This window comes from Podarcis erhardii (assembly GCF_964252035.2).
Source record: "Podarcis erhardii genome assembly, chromosome: 9".
In the NCBI taxonomy this organism is placed as follows: Eukaryota; Metazoa; Chordata; class Lepidosauria; order Squamata; family Lacertidae; genus Podarcis; species Podarcis erhardii.
The window spans coordinates 43,602,781-43,621,462 of record NC_138512.1 but is presented as its reverse complement, the minus strand read 5'-3'; the positions used below and the strand labels follow the sequence as shown (position 1 = coordinate 43,621,462).

Below are 18,682 nucleotides of genomic sequence, written 5' to 3'. Positions count from 1 at the left end.
GCCAAACAAACAAATAGCAATGGGCTGCAACTAGACCAGGTTGGGCAGCCATGTAAGTACTTCCTTATTTTTAAAAATAAAACTATATCCTGTTTATGCCATTTATCTGAAATCTCCAGGGTCTCTGAAGAGCTCACTTTAATCCTATTATGACATCTATTTCTAGTACAGGTCATATGTGGGGTATGGTGTAGACTAGGTGGAATGGCTGCAAAACTGCTGGTGATCTTATGGCTGGCTTGGACATGATGCTAATCATAGTGGAAAATCATGAGAATGAGCCTCAGCAAGTACTGGGCTTCTCCTCCTATCCAGCACATCTGCAACGAGAAGTTACAGGATCATAGAATTATAGAATTGGAAAGGGCTCTGAGGTCATCTAGCCCAACCCCTTGCAATGCAGGATTCTCAACTAAAGCATCCACAACAGATAGCCATACAACTTCTGATTAAAAACCTCCAAGGGAGGAGAGTACACTATCTCCTGAGGGAGTTCAAACATCTCTTATTGTCAGAATGTTCTTCCTGATGTTTACTCAGAATCTCCTTTCTTGTAACTTGAAGCCATTGGTTTGAGTCATGCCCTCTGGAGAAAGAAAAAAAACAAGCTTGCTCCATGTGACAGTCCTTTAGATATTTGAAGTTGGCTATCATATCTCCTCTCAGTCTCCTTTGTTCCAGGCTAAACATACGCAACTCCCTCAATTGTTCCTGAAAAGGCTTGGTTTCCAGGCCCTGATGATCTTGGCCATCGTCCCCCACACATTGTAAACATCCTTCTTAAATTGTGGCACACAGAACTGGACACGGTACTTCAGGTGTGGCCTGACCAAGGCAGAATAGAGTGGGACTATTACTTCCCTTGAACTAGACACTATACCTACAATAGCATTAGGGTTTTTTGCTGCTGCATCACACTGTTGACTCATGTCTACTAAGACCCCTAGATTCTTTTCACATTTACTACTGGCAAGTCAGTGTCCCTCGTCTTACATCTGTGCATCTGGTTCTTCCTACCTAAGTGTAGAACCTTATATTTATTCCTACTGAAATTCATATTGTCAGTTTTGGTCCAGTTCTCCAATCTGTCAGGGTCATCTTGAATCCCAATTCTGTTTCCCAATTTAGTGTCATCTGCAAATTTGATGAGCAATTCCTCACTTCATTCATCCAAATCATTTATAAAGATGTTGAACAACAACAGGCCCAGGACAGAACCATGCAGCACCCCACTTGGTACTTATTCCAGGATGACAAGAAAACATTACTTAGCACACTTTGGGTTGGGTCAGTCAACCAGCTACAAATCCACCTAATACTTACTTCATCCCACCCACATTTTACCTGCTTCTCCACAAGAATATCATGGAGTACTTTGTCAAAAGCTTTACTGAAATCAAGATATACTTTGCCTACAGCATCCCCCTGATCTATCAAACTTGTAACTTTACCAAAAAGAGAAATTAGATTGGCTTGGCATAACTTGCTTTTGAGAAACCCATGCTGGGTTTTAGCAATCACAGCATCCCTTTTCTAAGTACTCACAGACCAACTGCTTAATTATCTGTTCTTGGACCTTTCCTGGTATTGACATCAAGCTGACCTAACAGTAGTTGCCTGGGTCTTCTCCCTCTCCTCCCCCTGTCACCTTTTTGAAGATGGGGACATCTACAGGGACCTCCAATAATTCTCAAATACTCTGAGATTACATCCCTAAGGTGCTTTAGTACTCTTGAGTGCAGCTCATATTTGAATTCTTTTGAAGTCACTAGGTGTTCCCTTAACACCTTTTTTCACATATTGGGCTGCAGCTCCATCCTTGCATTGTTTGTTCTGTTATCACCAGGTTGGGCTCTGCTTTGCTTTTGGGTGAAGACAGAGGCAAAGTAGGCATTGAGCAGTTCTGTCAATATACATTGATGGCGCTATATAAATGATCATCATCATCTTCATAGTATGTGCCATACAACCCTAATTTGAGTTAATCCAAATCCATACACAAATATGCAGAAGGCATGAGCTGCTAACTCTGTAAAAATGCAGAGCCCTGTCATGCATGACACTGGCATGTATGCAGATCAATGAGGGTACAGCAGTCCATGCTTCAAATAGTCAATTTTACATCTGGTATATGACCTTTGGATGACCAGCAAAATATGAAGGAAAAGGCTCCACCAGTCCCCATTTATGATGTCTTCTGGAATCTGTGGTATTTTCCCATAAGGTCCTCTACTAAATTTTAAGAGGAATTCACAATGCATAGAGAATTCCTTTCCTGCCTAGGATGCTTGCTAAGCAAAACAAACCAACAACAACAAAATCCCTCAGGCAGCGATCCCCACCATCCATAGCTGTTGGGAAAGGTATTTGAAAAGCATGGACTGGAATTATATGGTGCAGTGGTCTCACATTTTCAAAGCTGACAAATAATCGCTAACAACTTTGCTATGCTAGATGACTATTTGAAATACAAGCATTGGAAAAAAAAAAAAACCCAGAAAAGGGAAAATGAGACTTGTTACACCAGGAAGCATAAACGGATCTTATAATATTTTGTGGTCCCTTCTTCAAGAGGGCACCTCTTAGAGCATTTTTATATGGCTGAACTAGATTTAAGGAAATCCACAACAATCAGGATGTATAACCACATGGTAAGTACACAACAGGGAGCATGCGAAAGGAATATAGCTAGGAGGACTCTCCCCATTTCATGCAGAATGAGCATTTGCATCCGTCCACTCATTGCTTGTTTTGTCGTATTACCACTTATTTCTCACATATGTAAAGAAAACATATGGAATTAAATTGTGTGTGGAACAGTGGCTTTTTGCCTTGTAAAAGTATATAAGCATTAAGGCAACAAACTGTTGAAAAGAACTTCGTATCTGGAAATCCTAAAAGATTTCCCCAACATATGCAGGCAGTAGTAGAATAAGGGGACCTCTATGATTCTAATACAGTAATTGGAAATATAGCCCTGAGGCACATAATGAGGATGACAGGTTTGGACAGGAGCTGGTTTAGAGGGCTGGAACTTGACTGGAGGGTTTTAGACCCAGCACTTGGTGACTTGAGGAGCTAAACATTGAGGAATCGTTTTGATAGGACTGTGGCTATCATCCTAACCAGAGGCTTATCTACACTTAGCTTTTGCCCTGCCCTTTAGCACTTAATCAGAGCAAATATCAATTTGGGTTTTCCTGGGTTAGCCATTTGTTCCAACGGAGCTTTAAAGAGCCGGTTTTCATGGGGAAAGTTCAGGAGCAAAGAAAAAGCGCACTTGGACATGAAGCTTGAAAGTGCAGGCTATGTCTGGAAAGAGCGGAGGAAAGGTAAGTATGGATAAGCCCCATGTCTATTCTGAAGTAAGACCCACTGAAGGTCCCAGTTACATAGAGTTAGAATGCCAGTCTCATGTACATATTATGTCATTCAACTATATTTTCATCTCACACGTCAGACAAATATTTTCTCCCACATCAGCTTAAAAAGGTAAAGGTAAAGGGACCCCTAACCATTAGGTGCAGTTGTGACCGACTCTGGGGTTGCGGCACTCATCTCGCTTTATTGGCCGAGGGAGCCGGCGTACAGCTTCCGGGTCATGTGGCCAGCATGACTAAGCTGCTTCTGGCGAACCAGAGCAGCACATGGAAATGCCGTTTACCTTCCCGCCAGAGCGGTACCTATTTATCTGCTTGTACTTTGATGTGCTTTCGAACTGCTAGGTTGGCAGGAGCAGGGACCAAGCAACGGGAGCTCACCCCGTCGCAGGGTTTCGAACCGCTGATCTTCTGATCGGCAAGTCCTAGGCTCTGTGGTTTAACCCACAGCACCACCCACGTTAAAAGAGAGTGGGGGCTCTACCCTCAGGCTTAAAAACTAAGAAGACAAGAGACACAAAAGGAGAGTAGAGGAAGATCAGCTTTAGAAGAAAGTGATGAGTTGCAAACTGGGATTTATATCCAGCTGAGGCTAAGCTGATCTTCCCTTGCGGATGAACTGGCTTGGGTACAGGCAGAGCTGATATTATAGTCTTAACAGAGAAAGACAAGTATGTGGCCAGCAAATGCAGCCTCTGCACCCCATCAGATACTTGAATCATAGGCACAGAATTGCAGAGTTGGAAGAGATCCCGAGCATCATCTAGTCCTGTGATGCAGGGATCTCAACTAAAGCATCCATGACAAATGGCCATCCAACCTCTGCTTAACCACCTCCAAGGAAGGAGAGTCCATCACCTCCCAAGCCTGTCCGTTCCACTGTCAAAGCTCTTAATGTCTTACTGTTTGGAGCATGAACTGTCACCACTGAGGAGTAAATATGCTAAGCATCACTTTCATTAGCAACAGGTTTATAATGATGCCACAGTGAGAGCAATAATAAACATTAGTACAAAGTGGTTTACTTCTCATTAAAAAAAACAACAACCCTTCTTTGGAATGTTGGATGTTACACAAAAGTTAGTTTTAAAGTGCAAACAAATGTGGCATGCTTGACAAACAAAGTGGCAGTATCTCAGACAGTTCAGCTGTTGATTTCCTGGCCAACTGCTGCTTTATTTCAAAACTTCATTTGTAGGATAAGGTGGCAAAACAGAGTTGTAACCTTTCCCTTTCAGATTTTCTTGGACCACACACTGCATTAAATGTTAAGTTTGTTTGCCTATTTTCTCATCCTTGATCCCAATGGGAACCATTTCAGATTGCAGAGTTGTGGGATCCCAGTGTCTATTTTTCAACAAAATCTCACCCCTCTCCAAAACAAGAAAAGAAAGATTAAAAGCAGGGACAAAATGGGACCATTGCTGATAAAGCTTGGGGAAGTTGGAGCATGTGATACCCAGATGTTCCCATGGTTTGGGATTCACCCATAACAGATGGAGTGAGAATTGCATCCAGCATTTCAGAAGGTATGTTGTTTTGATTCATCAGCCCGCAGCCTGCCTTGTAAGGGGACATGTGTTTTTGTATTATAAAACTATTCTTGGCTACTCAGGCATTTTAACAATTGTCTTATATTGTTAGCTGCTGTTTTCCTTTACAGTGAGAGAGCGTAGGGAATGCAAACGCCACAGCTATTAGCAGGTTCCAAATATTTGCCTAGTGCAATAAAACCCTGTTTTTGTGGCAATTTAAGAAGCCTGTGTGGCATACAGGAACCAGTTAAAACAAACAAATGTTAACGCAAGCTTGGAGAGTAATAACCCAAGAAGGCAGAAAGATATTCATCACACAAGGTATCATCTTAAGAGGGAGTCTTTTAGGAGACACTGACTGTAATTCAGTGTTTACTGGAACATTACTGAAGTGATCATTGCCAGCATGGAAGGAGAACCTCTGCTGAATGATTTTCAGTATTGTGGTTATGCTTGAGGAAACCTTTAATGACTGAAGATGGGAAGCTGTAGTAAGTACATCAACCATCACTTTTCTCCCTGTGTAGTCCCTCAGAGTGCTCCTGTTTAGCCAAGAGGTTCATTGGGTCAAATTTGGGGGCAGTTTATGGTGCCAGGATTTGTACCTGTTTTGCTAGTTTAAGCGGGGTGCGGGAGGAACTGTGTGAGAATGAAGAGAGAGAATGAACATGGTGGCTTGCTTGAGCGCAGGGCATCACATAAAATAGAAGGCATGGCTCCTATAATAACTCAAATAATTTCATAGACAAGGAATTTAATCAGGTGCAAGATTGCCATAGTTATTGTTGTTGTTTAGTCGACTCTTCGTGACCCCATGGACCAGAGCACGCCAGGCACTCTTGTCTTCCACTGCCTCCCACAGTTTAGTCAAACTCATGCTGGTAGCTTCGAGAACACTATCCAACCATCTCGTCCTCTGTCGTCCCCTTCTCCTTGTGCCTGCCATCTTTCCCAACATCAGGGTCTTTTCCAGGGAGTCTTCTCTTCTCATGAGGTGGCCAAAGTATTGGAGTCTCAGCTTCAGGATCTGCCCTTCCAGTGAGCACTCAGGGCTGATTTCCTTAAGAATGGATAGGTTTAATCTTCTTGCAGTCCATGGGACTCTCAAGAGTCTCCTCCAGCACCATAATTCAAAAGCATCAATTCTTCTGCGATCAGCCTTCTTTATGGTCCAGCTCTCACTTCCATACATCACTACTGGGAAAACCATAGCTTTAACTATACGGACCTTTGTCGGCAAGGTGATGTCTCTGCTTTTTAAGATGCTGTCTAGATTTGTCATTGCTTTTCTCCCAAGAAGCAGGCGTCTTTTTCGGACTTCCGGGTTAGCGCCATCGGCAATGGCGGTGCTCCTCTGATTGAGAGGAACCCGCTCCGTGGAATTCGGGTCGTGCCGCCGCGGTGAAGGCGGAGACCCTTTAAAAATCCCAGGCAGAGGAAGCCTGGGAACATGGGATTCGGCTGACACCAGGAGCGCCCCCCCTACCCGCAGGGAAACCCCTTTTTTGGGGTTCCGAAGTGACGTGGGGTAAGCGGCACGGTGTTTTGAATCGACCACTATTTTTTATGGAGTGAAGCCGCGTAGCCATTGCCAGAGAGCGCTGACTTTTTCTTGTGGACAATTGGATTTCAAACAACAACCCGTGAGTAGAACAGAAATTGGACTTTTAAAGTACTTTTAAATTGGTACCGATCGGGGAAGGTCTAAACAGGAAGTCCACCTCCCCTTTCTGTAAATAAACTGAAGCAAAGAACTTGTTAACCAAGGTTGTGGAGAGTCTTACCTAAAGGATTAAAACTCCACTGATTGAAACTACTATCAATACTCTTTTTGGAAGCAGGGAAGCCTGCAGGAGAAGGTCAAAATTGGGGAATTGAAGCGCCACTTCCCTAAACCCGGGAGCGGTCTGCGAGAGCCCGTGGAGGGTGAAGAGATAAATTTGACAGCTAGCTGTCAAGATACAAAAGAAGGACTTTGTTGCTATTGTCAGTTTCTGTGTTTCTGTGTTTAAAAAGAAGGAAGGCAACTGCTACAATTTTACGTTTGGGACTTTTGGGACTGTGCTAGAAGGAGTGTAAATGGAAACTGTGTCCCTCTAGAGGGAGTTTTGGGATAGTGTTGCAAGGATGCAGCTGGGAAATTGATTTTAAAGATAAAGTCTCTGAGAAACTAGCTTTGACCTTGGATATTTCAAGGATGGCGGATGAGAAGGAAGTCGCGTCTGAACTGAATAGGACATTTTATCTGCTGGGAAAGCTGCAAGAATAGATAAACGTCATGGCTACCAATGTTGAAATTTTGGGAAAAGTGGGCATCAGTAAAGAAGTAGACAGGAACCCGGCACAGGAATCTCTTTTAACTAAACGAATTGAAGAACCAGAGAAGGAGAAAGTTGCTGTTGTTAAAGTGATGCATGGGGGAGTCATAACCCTACAGAGGCAAATGGTGGATTACAACTTCAGGCCTTATACGTTTGCAACTAGGAGAAGCCAGTTTTTGGAGATGAAAGCCTGGCTTGGTTTGGAAAATGAAAGATTGAGAGATCACCCTATGTGGGGATCAAATAACTTTTGGGATTTGAATCTGAGTCAGGTGGAGATTGGAGCCTCTGGGGCCTTTGGATTTGGCAGGAGTGTAAAACAAGATTTGGAATATTCTATAGGCCCTACCTTTAGCTATGGAAGTCTGGCAGACTCGCTAAGAAGGAATTTGACTACCGTTGGGTTGGAGCTCCCCCGAGATTTGTTCTTTAACACCAAAGACTATCAAAAAGATCGGCAGAGGGGACATGAAAGAGAGTTAAGAGCCTCGAACTTAAGATCTCCGGGTTGATGGACTTTTGGAGAACTGTTGGCAGGGGCCGAGACCGGGGAGGGGAGATGGTGAAAGAAAAATTGGGAATTTAAAGTGTATATATTGTGATATTTAAAAAAAAAAAATTCTTTTAATGAGAGATGAGAAAATCGTGGAATGGAATCTTTGTGACCCTAGGGGAAACGTCTTAAGAGAATAATTTCAGATATATAAGTTTTAAGGAGAAATAAGATTAAATAAAGTAAAAGTGGATGGCTAATAGGCGAATGAGAGAATGGATTTAAGGCTGTGTGGAGATAAACTTTCGATCCAAAGCAATGTTTCAAGATGAAGCTGGAAAGCTAAGAGTTTTGGAGTGACGCAGTCAGGAAAAAATGCCGTCGCCATTTTGTGAGGCATTGTGGGAGCTCTTGGGTCTGGGAGGAGAAAGAGAGAAATAGAGTTGTTTACATATCGTGAATCAACTTCTCGGTGGGACTTAAGAGCGACAAATGCCAAAATTTACGATGGAAAGAGTGACGTTATCTATGAAGGAGATATATGGAAACCATTTGGACTTAGTGGAGGAACGGGAAATCCACACAGGAATATAACACTTGCTATCGGCTTAAGGAGACTAACAGAAGAGATCATAAAGGAAAAAGAGAAATTATACGAAAAAGATATGATGTGGCAACACCAAGATAAGACTGGATAGAATTATGAACTTTGTTTGGACTGATTGGGACTGATTTGGACATTAACGCAGTAATAAGAAGATGATCTGAATCCCCCTTTGGATCTTGAAGTATGGGTTCCCCCAACAAAATTTAAAAATTTGGCTTTGTAATTTGGAATTTATATGATGTGATTTAATTTGATGTGATTGGCCAGTTAATAAAAATTATTAAAAAAGAGAGAGAGAGAGAGAGAGAGAGAATGGAAAATTACAGTATATTAAGATAAGTTATAAAGATAAAAATAAAGATGAAGGATTTGCTGAAATATCTATTTGAATTAGAATACAAAGAGGGGAGGTGTGAGGAGGTCAAGGAGATAAGTTAAGAAAGGGAGTTATATCAAGGTTTAACTTGTTCTTTTGTCGTTTTTTGATTGTATTTTTTTCTTTTTAGCTGTTTTTGCTTTTTTATTTTTTTATTATTTTTTTCTTGGATATGTTTTGTTTTTGTATTCGGTGTTCCTTTTTGTAACCTTTTAAAACTTGAATAAATATTATTTGGGGGGGGGAAGCAGGCATCTTTTTCAAATATGTGTATAATCAATGCATGGAGCATTGGGATTGCACTCCTCATACTCAGTCTCCGTGCAGTCCTCATAACTTCTGAATGCACATACAGCTCAAAAGTCATATGGTGTGCTAGAGCCAAAGCAAAACCCTTCTGGCATCAATGTTGCTGCCATGTACCATGGAGGTGGGAGGCAGCTGCAAGTTCAGGCTGCATGGATGCACTGGCAGAGCCAATCTGCCACTTTCACCAGTGTGTCTGCTCAAACCTCATCTCTCCACCACCTTACCCCTCCCAGAACATGGCAGTAACACTGGTGCAAGGACGGTTAGTGTCATGGCTCCATCCCTAATCTGCTTGTGTGTAAAGCTGGGGAACAAAGTTGATTCCATTCACATTTAAAAACCAATCTACCAATTCACATTCTCTAAAACAATACAAAAACTGAAACACAACCATTATTATCATGCTTCTCCACTTTTTTGCAAGGCAAAGTATGCATAAAATGCTTAAATTAGTAGAAATAATACACCAAACAGCAGCACATTGGACACAACTGCTTTGCAAAATTATGTGTATTAAGAAAAATTACCGGTATATATCAAAATGTGCATATCTGGAGAAATTTTCACTAAAATGCTGGTGAGTTTTCATGAGGACTTTTAAAAAGCCTTAAACGGATGTCGAAATGTGGAGAACTGAACTGAAGATTGGGAGAATGAGAAACTGAGAGAAATCAAAATTGGCAGGTTCACCCATCCCTTGTTGAGCATGCCCAAGCTCTGTCCAAAATGCAGAGGTGGAGACAGCAGACAGTCCCAACCCCCCTCACCTACACTGATTCTACATGGATAGCTGACCTGAACAGAGCTGGTGCCTGACAATGAGGAAAGATCCATATGTCGACATTCCAGCTTCTATACAGCCTTGTTCTCTGTTACATCTGTTTGAGAGGCTGGTGGGAAATGTGCTCCACTACTCTTAGAGCAGCTGCTAGAGTAGCAGCTGTTTTAAAGGGTCACCAAGAAAAAGGCATCATAACATATCTCAGACGAGGCAGTGCATAACACAACTCGCTTCTTCCAAGCACATTATTTATATTTATGAGATGTCTCATAAAATAATTGTTCTAGGCGCCATATAAATAAAGAGAATAAAAATATAGCAATAAAAATCATACGGCAACAAAAACCGCAATTGACTTGAGGCGGCCAGCATAAAGACTCAAATTAGAAAAGCCAGCACAATAAAAGACTACATACAGCACAGAACGAAAACAACCACCAGATTACCACCAACTACACCAAAGGGGTTTGGATCAGATCTTAAGACTTGGAATAACAGAAAGGTATTAACCGGGGAGTCAGCTAGACTGGTAAAGAAAAAGTGATTTACATTCATTGTATGTGTGATATTATATTGTGCCACCAGATGGCGGCGTGGAGTCCCGTTTTTCTCTACCTGTTTTCCCTGTTTAAATTTACAACGCTTTAAACTGAAATGCTTCTTTGATGTGCCTAGATCCAGCCCATATGCCAAAAAGACAGCAATGTGAGCACCAGGTGGGCTTCCTGGGGAGACTTCTATTCTCCAAAACTTTCCCACTTCTCCTTCCCTTAGGAAGATTTCAGTTCAGAAATGTCTTCCTACTCCACAAGAGCCACAGGCTTATCTCACCAACAGGTGCAAATGGAGGCCCCCCAATCCAATCAAATAGCAACTGGGGTGGGGTGGGTGGGTATTCTGAATAAGAAGTGCAATCAGTGCAAATGTTAAACCCCTTCTGCCCCATGCCACAGTCCCAATCCACACCTTTTATGACTGTAATTCTGCACCTCAGGTTAGTAGGATCTTGTTCAATCCAACACAAAAAAAATCAACTCATCATTAGGCAGAGCCACTCCATGGTACATGGTCAAAGACTACTACTTATTTTTTAGCTTCGGAACAAAAGTATGGCTGCTTGCTACAGCACAAAAAGAGCCAGCAGTTTGGGGCATCAAAGACCATAATTTGAGGTTTGGACCAATTTGTGTCTTATGCAAGGCTTTGTTGGCATAAGGCTATACTATGACATGCATAAGGGGTAGAAAATATGATCCTTTGGAAATAAAGGAAACACTAACCACTCCCTCAAAATGTTTTCAGTTTAAGACCCATATTCAGTTGCTGAAGCTTTGGACATGCAGAAAAAAATATAAGACTGTGAGTCCAATGGGGAGGGGAGGGAGATCATGGAGAGGTATAAAACTGAAGTATTACAGAAAGGTGACATTTCAGTTATGCCCATACCTTATTTCTTCCAAACATTTCTTGGGACTGCTCTGTTTTGTGGAAGGGATTCAAACGCATACTGTTAATTGTAGGTTTCGGCAATTAAAGCGGAATAAAGGGACCCGTTGCCCGAGCATAACAAATCCACTTTAAAAAGAACTGGACTATTTGTGATTTGAAAAGTGATGGGGGAATGCATTGAAAAGTGTGGGATGAGTGAATGACTAATGGGAAGATGTATAAACATCCTGCAAACAAATGAGGGTGAATGCAGGAGGAATGTTCATTGTCATATGACTACCCCGCAAACAAATCAGAATGAATGCTAAATAAAGACCAGATATAATCTTACTGTGTAAGCTTTGCACAAGCAAATCAGGATGAATACACCATACCCAGGTCCTCTGGTTTTTTTGTATAGCCTTGAAGTTATTTTACATTCAATACACCTCCAATCCTGAGTTGTTTATTTCTGTATAGTACACTTTTATCCTGGCTTCTCTCCATGGAGCTCAAAGTGGCATACTTGGTTCTCTCCCTTCTTCATTTTTCTGCACAAAAACCATGTTTTCTTAGTGTGAGAAAGGTACTGACTATGTCAAGTTCAAACATGGCTAAGTGGGGATTTGAACCCAAGTTTCTCCAAGTCCTAGTCCAGCACTCTACACCACACTACTACACCACACTGGCTGTATACTTTTGCTTTCAGCTTAAACTCTGTTGTCTGCTGCCACAAGGAGGGGAACAGGTATTGTTCCCTCCTTAGTAGGGATAAGAGAAACTTAATGAGACTCTGCTGGGCTTTGTAAAAATGTTCAGCAAAACCCAAGAAAATATACAACATACTTTTCTTTGTTTTCCCATGTACTTTGGGCCAAACTCTACCCTCAGTTATGCACAGCCAACTGCCACCAAAATCCTATTACACAAGCCGAGCATAGATGTTTTAGGGATGAAAGTTCAAACCATACATGAGAAGGGGGAAAGATACAGATGCTTGAAACAATTCACTTTGTTCTCCATTGTATTGGACTTTGCCTTGGGGAGGGGGAGAAAAAAGTATGCCTGTTTTATGAGAGTTCTTTTTATACTCTGACTCACAACATTGGTGCATGCATGTGGCTCTCAGACTGGTACTGTTCCCCAAGAATGGTCATCCTCTGCACCAAGGGTAGCTGAGAGATGCTCAGAAATTCCTTCAAGTCTGAGCATCACCCTGCCAAAAGCAAAACAAACACACTTGGAAACAATAGAGGGTTTAAAATCTTGATTAGAGTCAGCAATTGCATAAAACATGTGTAAGAAACCACTGAAATAATTGATTTAAATAGAGATAGCTGAAGGGGAGCCTGCAACAAAATGCACTGTAGCACCCCAGGTGAATGTGCATGTGTGTCACCTGAATCTATGGCTGAGAGGGCTGGGGAAACAAGTTATCATCAGACTGACAGGAGTCCCTGCTCTTGCTTCATTTTGCTTGGTTTTAGAACACATCGTTTAAAAGTCAACCCACTCTGAATGAAAGTCTATGGAGCATTCGGCTTTTGCATGCAATTTGAGAACTGTTGAGAACTGAGAGGTCGGGTAGGTATTGGAAACTGAAACTAGCATCAGCCTGATCTGCAATATTAACAATAAACTATGTTGAAAGGTTACTGTAGGCTATTCTCAGCATAAGTGCAATAGGGGTCTAAATATTGTTGGATGACACTGCAGGGCTCTTGTGAACCACTCAACCTGTTCAGCAGTGTAATTTACATTGAATATTGCAGTTTGCCACAAAGCCCTCAGCCACAGCCCCTTCCAACCTGCAAAATGGAGACAGTAAACAGCATTTCCTTCAGAATTTGTGTTAGCAGGACAGGGCCTGTTTGTTTTTTAGAGTGACCCACACTAAATAAGACTCAAGTTTGAAAGAGCAGGAACTTGCCCAACTTTTTTTTGCTCCTACCTTCAGAGTTGTGTTGGACACAGTTGTTATCAGCCCTACAGCTATGTTAAAATTGTGGATTTCTCTACTGATGTACTGTATATGGACAGCTCTCAATTCCAACCCTGGAAACACTGAAAACCAAGAAATGACCTATCCAGACTGTAAGTGGTTTTCTCTGCACCTTCAATATATGTATGTATCTCTTTCTCAATCTTCTGATCATTTCTGTCAGAGGAGGAAAGAGGAGATAAATGGAGTGAAGGACAGGACAGGAAGAGACACAGAAGTAGAGCTGTCCTCTTCGACTCTCCTCCTTTCCATCACCACCCTACCTTCTTGGCTTCAGGGGCGTGGGAAGAGGGGTGCGCGGGATGCGGTCCGCCTTGGGTGTCACCCTGATGGGGGGGGGGTAAAATGGCAGGCGGCACTCGTCACCTGCAGCGTGCATGAGCCACACATCTCAGTGCCTGCAGGCTCCGCACTGTCTGCCCACTGCCTCCCCCCAAGTTGTAGGATGGCTGAGGCCCTGCTGCTCACCCCATCCCTATGGACGCCACGCACCCCATCCCGTATGCACCCATAGGTGCACGCAGCACCCATAGAGATAGCACAGGGCACGCAGCATCAATAGGGACGCTACGGCGCCCATAGGGAGGGCACAGGACGGGATGGCACGCACAGGGTCCATAGCAATGGCACAGGATGCCATGCCCTGTTCCGTCCCTATGGGCACTGTGCCCTACCCCTATGGGCGGTTCGCCTCGCCCCTGGGCACACTCCCCTAGGTGCCCGAGAGGCTTCCTCTGCCCCACTTGGCTTCTCTCTCAGCTGGGCTATGGCCCTAGGCTCCCTCCTGGACTGCCTCAGCCACACCCTCTTCTTCATTGGCATATTTCATTTCCCTATCTCCCAGTTATCCTGCTGACTCAATGCATGCCCAGTTCTCATTGGGCTGGTTGTCACCTGACAAGCAATTTTCCTGCTTCTCTTGTACTTATTGGTGTTCCCCCAAGCATGCCAGTCCCTCCGTCCTCAGCGTGCCTGGTCCCATTTGGGCAATGTATGCCAACACACTCTCCTCCAGACTTGAGATAAAATATAGGAAGGCTGAAAGTGGGGATAATGCTGGCATATTTAGGCAGAGATGCTAGCTTCATTTAAAAGAGGTGAAAATTAAAAAACAAACAAACACCTGGAAATGCTCATTATAGATTAGTAGCAACTGAAACATGGGTATTGTTAAATAAAAATATTTATATTATATATAATATTTATAATACTTTTAACTTTTTCATGTTATGTATTTGATGTACCCTGTGATTCAGCAAGGGCAAATTTCGCCATCACCTTTCACATCAAAGCACTGCTACTAATTTACATTATCACAATGTCTGACCCTCAGTCTACACCACCTTGTGACCTGGATATGCAGTGTCAAAAGGTGAAAGGGCAACTTGCTGGATTGTCTTTTGTTAATTCATTCACTTAGCACTGCTTCATGGCGCTTTTAATGAAGAGCACCTACAAAGTTTGCGATTTGTCATGGTTTTAACAATTTTCATGGATTTCAAAACACAAAGCAGGGTTAAAGCAAAGCCTTTATGGTAGATTTGAGGAGAAGTCATTTTATGGGCTTCCTTCTACCCTGTAGACTATTTTAATCCTTTTCCAGCAATATATAACCAGACAACTGTCTTGTGCAAAACCTGAGGAATGTAGTCCAGCAGAGACACCAAAATCCATCAACATTCCATAATGTGGTCTTTGGTTGAAATATACAAATTAAGGCTGACCAAGACGCATTTATTTATGTAAAATGTATATCCTGCACCATCAACTGCTAGGCCCCAGGGCCAGCAAATATATAACAATGTTTTTAATGCGGTAATTAATTACTATGAGAATATAAACATAACAATAAACAGTAGCAAAATTTCATCTGCTTTTGAACTGGCAATTTGATGATGAAATATCTCTCCTGTGGGTTGTGGTAAAAAGGCAATTGACCATAAAAATTAGAAAACTGGATATACAGTAGTCAAAGCAGGATCCATCTCAACTGACCTTATTCACTTCAAGGTCTGAAGCAACCTGTCATATTTACAAGAGTTATTTCAGACATGACAGGAGTGGAACAAAATTGGGGTGGGCCCACCAATGCACTGCAGCCCCCTCCTCAGCTTGCTTTTTTTGTGTGCATTTAACATCTGCAGAACTCTAAAGTCTATCTTAGTAGAGCAAAAACAAATATGGTTCCATAGATAATAGTAACCAGCATCAGTAGTGAGAAGAGCTCACACTACATAGCTTCCTTCTGGCCCTTATCTAGCTATTGATTTAATATTCTAGTGACTAAAATTTGACCTGGCATGTATCCCAGCTTAGCCCATGACCTCATATGTGGCATCAGGGATGAGGCAGGTAGAGACACGGTTGTGTGACTTAAATCCTCCCACATCCTCGCAGAAAGCTGGTTGCTGAGTGGTGACTTTAAGCCTGGAGGATTGGCTATGCAATCGACTTCCCTGTGGGGAAGTCAGTTCAAGCGGAATGCAGGCTTGAAGTTGCTGCCCACCAGCAGGTGGGCATTTACTTCAAGCCTGGTGATCAGTGGCTCATCGAAGCACTGTGCATAGTTCTTTGCAAGCTTTGTGTGATGTTTTGAAGTCCCAACCAGCATTAGCCAACATCATTGTGATGCCAGGTGACTGACAAGTCAAATTTGACCCATAGGAGGTAGGAGAGCTAAAGATATGGCCTGCTAGCCAGCTCCCATTCCCCTGTTCTTATCTTTTGATTTTTTTGGCTGGTAAGCACACATACTTTTTTTAAATAAAAAAAACTAGTTCAGTGTGTGTGAACTTTTGAATTTAACTTATTTCACTAGATTCAGTGGGCTTATTTTTTACCAAAGCATTTTGATCCAATACCTGGAAGCCTATAAAAGAGACTCTCAATCAAATCCATACATCCAATGGCTTACAAATCTAAAACCTAATAAATAAATAAATAAATAAATGATGATGCTGTGTTTATTTACAGTTTCTTACTGTGCACCCATTTTAGGTGTGACTAACCAATCTGTGTAAAGCCTTTTTCTTTTTTTAAAAAAAGTCAAATCAATGCCAAAACTTTATCACAACGTACTGAGTTTGAGTGCTGAAAATATGTTCATGAAAATAATTAATACTAATGAAACTTGAGCTAAGGCAAAAGCCCAGGTTTTGAGGTTTGGAAGTTTGGGCTTATTGAAGCAAAAGAATTTACATTTATGTCTTATGCTCTCTTATGCTTCAACAAAAAGTGGAAATATCAAATGACTAAGAAAAACCAGCAACTACCAGATCTATCACATTAACACTTGTGTCAAGAAGGTGGGGTCTTCTGTTGCTCAGTCAAATCATTCTGAATCAAGTTATTGTACATTTCATCCAAAGGGTCAAGGGGAGAGTACAGCAGCTGAATTTATCTCAAAAGGCAACCATGCTGTGCAATGCCATTATGCAGCACACAAAAATGTTGACAAATGACCTGTATGGAGTAAGATTACTGTGGAAAAAGTGTGCCCATACTTTGGTACTTACGGTTGTAGAAGGCCTGTCTTCTATTACAAGTGTGTTTTGATTTCAGCAATCTATAATATTCTCATAAAACTTTGCCACAGACTGACTTGACTTGTCATATGCTAAATTGTATGTTAAATTGCTCACTATTAGTTATGTCACAGTGCAACCCTGTTTACTCAGAAGTTAAGTCCCAGTGGGATCAGCTGGGCTTGCTTTCTAGTTTAGTGCTCTTAAGGCTGCAGCCTCACTATGTTTAAGTTCACCGGACTTAAGGGATCTGGAGAAAATACCAGTGCCTTTGATCTCCAGCCATATATAAAAGCCATGAACTACGGAGTAGTATTTAACAATGACATGACAGTATGATGTGACAACCCACCATTCTCAGTGTAATCAATTAAGCCTTGGCAAACTCAAGGCATACCTGGAAGCTGAGCTACAGCATGATCTAGTAGCAACCACTGTTGACTCCAGGTTTGGGGGAGGCCTTGGACAAGATCCTGTATGTGGGCCCACCTTCTCCTCGTCACTGTCCTTAAAACCCTTTGAAAGCAGATTCCCAGATAAGCCCCACCTCCCAGGAAGTCGCTATACAGAGATTTAAAGCCGAGGTAAATCCTTACTGGGCAGGACAGATCCAGCCTGATCTTCCAGGCTTTTCTGTTCTTATGCTAAATCTTTCCTATAGCTGAGCTTGCATTGTGGGGGAGGCTAGAGTGCAATTTCACCACCCATACTGATGTTCCTACTACTGTTTTGCAGAACCAGAGCTTACATCCCTGTTGTCCCTACTACTAATCCAGGGTCTGCCCCACACTTGGACATTTTTAAAGGGATAGCCCCTTTGCTTGGAGTCCTTGTTGCCATCCCATTCTTTCAAAGTGGGTTTCCTAGCATCTCTGGTGGCAGAGGCTAGAAGGTCATGAAGTTTCCCATGGAGAGCATAGAAGTTCTTGAGGAGTGTGTGTCCAATGTAGGGTTTTTGTTGTTGGTGTTGTATGGCTTAGGACTATCTAATTCCAGGGGTTCTAGTAGCTTGCAAGTGAGGTCCCGACTACTGGGCCAAAGTTCAGTCCCATAGATGCTGGAATCTGCTCCTGGCTCCTCCACAGTCATAACTGAAGAACTAGTGTTCTCTAGAACTCTGTGATAGCTCCTTTTCTGAATTTGTCTACTAGCCATCTAGCTGGAGACTAGATGGAAACTTGGTGCAAAAGGAAAGGGGTATTGGATGGACAGCAGACTTGAGAGATTTTCTTGCTTTTTACTAGAACAAAGCTGAGGCTGGTTGAAACATAGCGGTGGCGATGGAAGAGTGAAGGAACTAGGTGCCATGATTTTCCCCCAGTACAAAAACCAAGTTCATAATCATGTCAAAAAGGATTTCCTAAATAGGGAGACAGAAATCCTTGGCGATCTACTGCAGATCACACAGATACTGATCACCTTCTGCCCACCCCAGGTTTGCCTTGTTCCTGACATGCTAGTTCTCTATGTGGAAGAATTTTTCCCTCTATTTGTATGGAGAAACTTCTAAACTATGAGAGTCTCCACCTGCAGTCTGCAGATACACCCCAGATACTGGTTTGTTACCTCAGTAAAAAGTAGGCCACACACAAAGAAGATGATTGAAAACCCCCCCCCCCTTTTAACATATCATTTTGAGAGGCTATGTTATTTCTTCCCTCCTTCCTTAAGCAATGGAAAGTTCAAGGGAGCCTTTCTAAGGCATGCTCTCTCTTTTTTTTCAAATGAGAAAACATACTAGAGTTTATTTGTTATATAGATTTGAGACTATTCTATTTTTCTGCCTGTGATTTAATTTTATAGATAAGAATCTCTCTTCCACCCTTGCCCGTTACTCATACTCTGTTTTGACCCCTTAAAACTATTGGTCTGAAACCACACAATGCTCTGCAATCTGCAGCCCAGGTACCCACATCAAGGGATCTG

General features: G+C 42.3%; 1 protein-coding gene across 9 annotated transcripts in view; it reads right to left on the bottom strand.

Annotated features, from left to right (window-relative positions):
* LOC309349831 (uncharacterized protein) overlaps positions 1 to 18,682 on the bottom strand; it is a 129,765-nt gene that overhangs the window by 97,940 nt on the left and 13,143 nt on the right. For 6 of the 9 annotated variants that reach the window (XR_014160195.1, XR_014160196.1, XR_014160197.1 and 3 more), the window contains one exon: positions 17,154 to 17,317. The exons of 2 other annotated variants lie outside the window; for them this stretch is intronic. The gene's annotated coding sequence lies outside the window, so the exon portion shown is untranslated. The remainder of the gene's footprint in view (positions 1 to 17,153; positions 17,318 to 18,682) is intronic. One more of the 9 variants, XM_081876169.1, reaches the window with a different exon arrangement.